A 6,000-nucleotide genomic window follows, 5' to 3' on the forward strand; every position below is an offset into this window, starting at 1 on the left:
TCCTGCCACATTGTCCACCTGTTTGCCTGTCTGGAAAGGGATGGAGTGCCGTGTTCCTCATAATGGGGGAACCCATGATGACCTCCACAGGTGTGCCTGTCTGGAACGTGTTGGAGCGGCAATTTCCTGTGACGAGGGACCCCCAATGGGTCCACACATGTATCTGTCTGGAATGGGCATTATCAATGTGTTCCCAGCCACCAGAGAAGCCACGATGGCATCTACTTGTGTGCCTTCTTGCAACAGGCTGTATCTGCATGTTCTCCACATCGAAGCACACTGCCACAGTATCCACAGGTTTGCCTTTCTGGAACAGGCTGGAGGGGAGTGTTCCCCACGGCCAGTGACCACACACCAGTGTCCACAGGTGTGCCTGTCTTTAATGGGCTAGAGCAGACTATTCCCCATGATGAGGGACCCAGTGGCATCATCCACAGGTTTGCCTGTCTGGAAAGGGGTGATGTATCATATTCCTGGCGACAAGGGACTCCACGACAGTGTGCACAGGTTTGCCTGTCTGGAATGGGGTGGATCGGCATTTTCCCCCCAACAAGAGAAGCCAAGATGGCATCCACAGGTGTGCCTTTCTGGAACAGGCTGTATCTGCATGTTCCCCACGTCGAGGAACCCCACAATGGTGTTCACAGTTTTGCCTGTCTGGAATGGGGTGGATCAGTGTGTTCTGCGCAATGAGATATGTCACAAGGTGTCCACAGGAGTGCCTGTCTGCAATGCGCAGGAGCAGCATGTTTCCCATGACTAGGGACCCCGTGATGGCATCCATATGTGTGCCTGTCTGAAATGGGGTTGAGGGGTGTTTTCTCCTGACAAGGGACTCCGTGATGCCATCCACATGTTTGCCTGTCTGGAACGGGCAGGAATGGAGTGGTCCCCATTTCGAGGAACCTCATGACAGCATCCACAGGTGTGCCTATCTGGAACTGGCTGGAGTGGTGTGTTCCCTGTGATTAGGGACACCATGACTGCTTCAATAGTTGTGCTTTTCATAAATGGGCTGGAGCAGCATGTTCCCTGTGATGAGGAACCCCGCCACAGTGTCCACACATTTGCCTTTCTGGAATGGGCTGGAGGGAAGTGTTCCCAATGGCCCTTGACAACATACTGCTGTCCACAGGTGTGCCTGTCTGTATTGGGCTGGAGCAGCGTGTTCCCTGAGATGAAGGAAGCCGTGATGTTTTCCACAGGTGTGCCTGAATGGAACAGGCTGGAGCAGCATGTTCACCAGAACTTGGTCCCCATCACTTCCTCCACAGGGGTGCCTGACTGGGATGGATGGTGCGGCCTGTTCTCCGTGATGAGGGACCCTGTGATGAGGGACCCCTTGATGGCACCCACAGGTGTGGTGCCTGGAACAAGCTTGAGTGGCCTGTTCCCCAAGAGGTGGGTCCCCGTCTAGGAGTCCACCAGTGTGCCTGTCTGGAATGGGCTAGAGCTGCATGTTCTCCATGATGAGGGACGCCAGGCCATCATCCACAGTTGTGCCTGTCTGGAAAAGGGTGGAGCGGCTTGTTCCTTGTGATGAGAGGGCCTGTGACTGTGTCCACAAGTTTGCTTGTCTGGAATGGGGTAGATCAGGGTGTTCCCTGAGACAAGAGGTGCCACAGTTGTGTCCACCAGTGTGCCTGTCTGGAACAGGGTGTATCGGCAAGTTACCCATCAATGAAGGACCCCATGATGGCATCAACAAGTGTGCCTGTCTGAAACAGGCTAGAGTGGCATGTTGCCCATGATGATGGACCCTGCCATGGCATCCTCAGGTTTGCCTGTCTGGAATGGTTTGGAGGGGCGTGTTCTTCATGAAGTGAGACCCCACAACAGCCTATACTGGTGTGCCTGTCTTGAATGGTCTGGAGCTTAGTGTTCCTCATGACAAAGGACCCTGCAATGCCATCCCATGTGTGCCTGTATATAATGGGCTGGAGCAGCATGTTCCCCACAGTCAGGGTCCCTATGACTTTGTCCACAGCTGTACCTGTCTGGATTGGGATGATGCAGCCTGTTCCTCATAACAAGGGACCCCATGATGAGAGACTCAGCGATGGCATCCACAGTTTTGCCTGTCTGGAATGGGCTGGAGGGTTGTGTTCCCTGCAATGAGGTACCCAACAATGGGTCCACATGTGTGCCTGTCTGTAACAGGCTGGATTGGCATGTTCCCCATGTCAAGAGACACCACAACAGCATCCTCTGCTCTGCCCGTCTGGTACAGGTTAGATTGGCGTGTTCCCCATGATGAGTGACGTTTGATGACGTCCTGTTTTGCCTGTCTGGAACAGCATGGACCAATGTGTTCCCCGTGACAAGGGACCCCACAAAGGCGTCCATAGTTGTGCCTGTCTGGAATGAGCTGGAGGGGAGTGTACCCTACAATGAGGGATCCCACGATTGCATCCACAGTTGCACCTGTATGGAAGGAGCTGGATCAGCATGTTTCCCATGAGGGAACCCATGCTGTTGTTGACAGTTTTTCATGTCCAGAAAGGTTTGGAGCAGCATGTTTCCTGCACCAAGTGACCCCACAACAGTGTGCAAACATTTGCCTGTCTGGAATGGCATGGTTCACTGTGTGCCCTTTGTTGAGAGACACCTTGATAGTGTCCACAGGTGTGCCTTTCTGAAACGGGCTGTATTGGCATGTTCCCTGCATTGAGGGACCCCACAACAGTGTCCCCAGTTTTGGCTGTCTGGAATGAGGTGTATTGGTGTGTTCCTCACAACGAGAGAAACCATGACAGCATCCCCAGGTGTGTCTGTCTGGAAAGGGTTGAATCCACATGTTCACCGCAATGAGGGAACCCGCGATGGAGTCCAGTGTTGAGCTTGTCTGGAATGGGGTGGAGCAACATGTTCCCCACAGTGAGGGGCCTGTACCATCGTCGACAGCTGTGCCTGTCTGGAAAGGGCTGGAGCAGCATGTTTCCTGCAACAAGGGACCCCGAGACAGTGTCCAAAGTTTTGCCTGTCTGGAATGGCATGGAGTGGCATTTGCCCCATGATGAGATGCTATGATGGTGTCTACAGTTGTGTTTTTCTGGAATGGCTGTAACAACATGTTCCCTGCTTTGAGGAACCCCAGGACAATATGTACAGGTTTGCCTGCCTGGAATTGAGTGGATCAGTGTGTTCCCTGTGATGTGAGACAACATGATGGCATCCACAGGTGTGTGTGTCTGGAGTGGGTTTGATTGGTGTTTTCCCTGTGACGAGGTACCCTGTGATGACATCGATATGTGTGCCTGTCTGGAACAGGCTAGAGCAGCATATTCCCCACAGTGAGTGACCCCACACCATCGTGCACAGGTGTTCCTGTGTGGAAAGGGCTGGAGCAGCAAGTTCCCTGTGACAAGGGGTCTCACGATGGTGTTCACAGTTTTGGCTCTCTGGAATGGGGTGGATCGGTGTGTTCCCCATGACAAGGGACCTCGCAATGACATCCACTGGTGTGCCTGAATGGAATGGGCTGGAGTGGCAGGTTCCACACAACTACGGTCAACGTGACTTCATCCACAGCTGTGCATGTCTGGAATTAGATGGTGCAGCCTGTTCCCCACAATGAGGGATCCTGTGATGGTGGCCACAGGTGTGCCTGTCTGGAATGGGCTTGAGTGACATGTTCCCCAAGATGAGGGACCCTGTGATGGCATCCAAAGTTGTACCTGTCTGGAATGCCCTGGATCAACTTGTTCCCTGTGATGAGGGATCTAGCGATGGTGTCCACAGGTGTACCTGTTTGGAACAGCCTGGATTGGCGTGTTCTCCTTGACAAGGGACCCCACGTTGGTTTCCACAAATGTGCCTTTCTGGAACTGTCTAGCTGCATATTCTCCTGATATAGGACCGTCTGACTGTGTCCACAGGTGTGCCTCTCTGAAATGGGCTTGAGAGGATGTTCCCACAATGTGGGACCCTGTCATGACATCCACAGTTGTGCCTGTCTGGAACATGCTAGAGAAGCATGATCCCTGTGACAAGGGATCCCACGACGGTGTCCACAGGTTTGCCTGTCTGGACTGGGCTGGATTGGCATCTGCCCTGTAACGAGAGATGCCACAATGGGGTCCACAGCTGTGCCTTTCAGGAATGGGCTGTGTTGGCATATTCCCCCATCAAAGGACCCTGCAATGGTGTCCATAGTTTTGCCAGTCTGGAAGGGGGTGGATTGGTGTGTTCCCCGCGATGAGAGACACCACGACATCGTCCACATGTGTCCCTGTTTGGAATGGTCTGGATCAGCATGTTCCCCATGTCAAGGGATGCCACAATGGTGTCCACAGGTGTGCCTGCCTGTAACAGGCTGGAGAGGAGTGTTTCCCACAACGAGGTACCCTGTGATGGTGTCCACACATGTGCTTGCCTGAAGTGGGATGTATCAGCATGTTCCCTGCAATGAGGAACCCCACAACGGCATCCACAGGTGTGCTTGTCTGGAATGGGTTGGATTGGCATGTTCCCCATGATGAGGAACCCCGATACATCATCCTCTGGTGTGCTTGTCTGTTATAGGTTGGATTGGCATGTTCCCTGTGACAAGTGACCCCCACAATGTCATCCTCAGTTGTGCCTGTCTGTAACAGCATGGATCAATGTGTCCCCCATGACAAGGCACCCTGTGACAGTGTCCACAGGTGTGCCTCTCTGGAATGGGCTGGAGGGGAGTGTTCCCCACAATGAGGGATCCCACGATGGTGTCCAAAGTTGTGCCTGTCTGGAATGGCTGGAGCACCATGTTCCCTACAAGGAGGGGCCCTGTGCCATCGTCAATAGGTATGCCTGTCTGGAAAGGGCTGGAGTGAGATTTTCCCCACAATTAGGGTTCCCATGTCTTCATCCACAGGTGTGCCTGTCTGGAACAGGATGGTGTGACCTATTCCCAGCGATGAGTGACCCCGGGACGAGGGACCCCACGATGGTGTCCACAGTTGTGCCTATCTGGAATGTGCTGGAGGGCTGTGTTCTCTGCGACCAGGGACACCACAATGGTGTGCAAAGGAGTGCCTGTCTGGAACGGGCTGGAGCAGCATGTTCTTGGGTACTAGGGTCCCAGAGTGACATACACAGTTATGCCCATTTGGAAAGGGCTCGAGCAGCATATTCCCCATGATGAGGGACCCTGTGACAGGTCCACAGGTGTGCCTGTCTGGAATGGGCTGGATTGGCATGTTCCTGGCATTGAGAGACACCGCAATGGCATCCTCTAGTGTTCCTTTCTGGTCTGGCTGGATTGACGTGTTCCCCATGACAAATGACCCCACAGTGGTGTCCTCAGTTGTGCCTCTGGAATGGCATGGATCAGCTTGCTCCTTGTGATGAGGTACCCCTCAACGGCATCCACAGGTGTGCCTGTCTGGAACGGGCTGGAGGGGGAGTGTTCCCCATGACAAGGGACCATGTGATGACATCTACAGGTTTGCCTGTCTGGAATGGGCTTGAGTGGTGCGTTCCTCATGTTGAGGGACCTCGCAATGGCATCCACAGTTGCTCCTGTCTTGAAGGGGCTGGATTGGCGTGTTCCCCATGACAAGGGACTGCATGACTGTGTCCACAGGTGTGCCTGTTTGGAATGGGCTGGAGCAGCATGTTCACCACAGTGAGGGTCCCCGTGCCATCTTTGACAGATGTGCCCATCCAGAAAGGCTGGAATGGCATGTTCCCTGCCACAGTTGACCCCGCAACAGTGTCCAAAATTTTTCCTGCCTGGAATGACATGGACTGGCGTCTGCCCCACAATGAAAGATGCCTCAACGTTGTCCACAGGTGTGCCTTTCTGGAATGGGCTGTATTGGTGTGTTCCCTGCATCAAGGGACCTCGCGACAGTGTCCAGAGGCTTGCCTGTCTGGAATGGGGTGGATTGGTGTGTTCTCCATGATGAAAGACACCAAGACATTATCCCCAGGTGTGCCTGTCTGTAACGGGTTGTATCAGCATGGTTTGCCGTGATGAGGGAATGTGCGATGGCATGCACAATTGTGCCTTTCTGG

Source organism: Heterocephalus glaber, unplaced genomic scaffold (assembly GCF_053883595.1).
Source record: "Heterocephalus glaber isolate CG9 unplaced genomic scaffold, H.glaber_assembly_v1.0 deba00000470, whole genome shotgun sequence".
Taxonomy (NCBI): Eukaryota; Metazoa; Chordata; class Mammalia; order Rodentia; family Bathyergidae; genus Heterocephalus; species Heterocephalus glaber.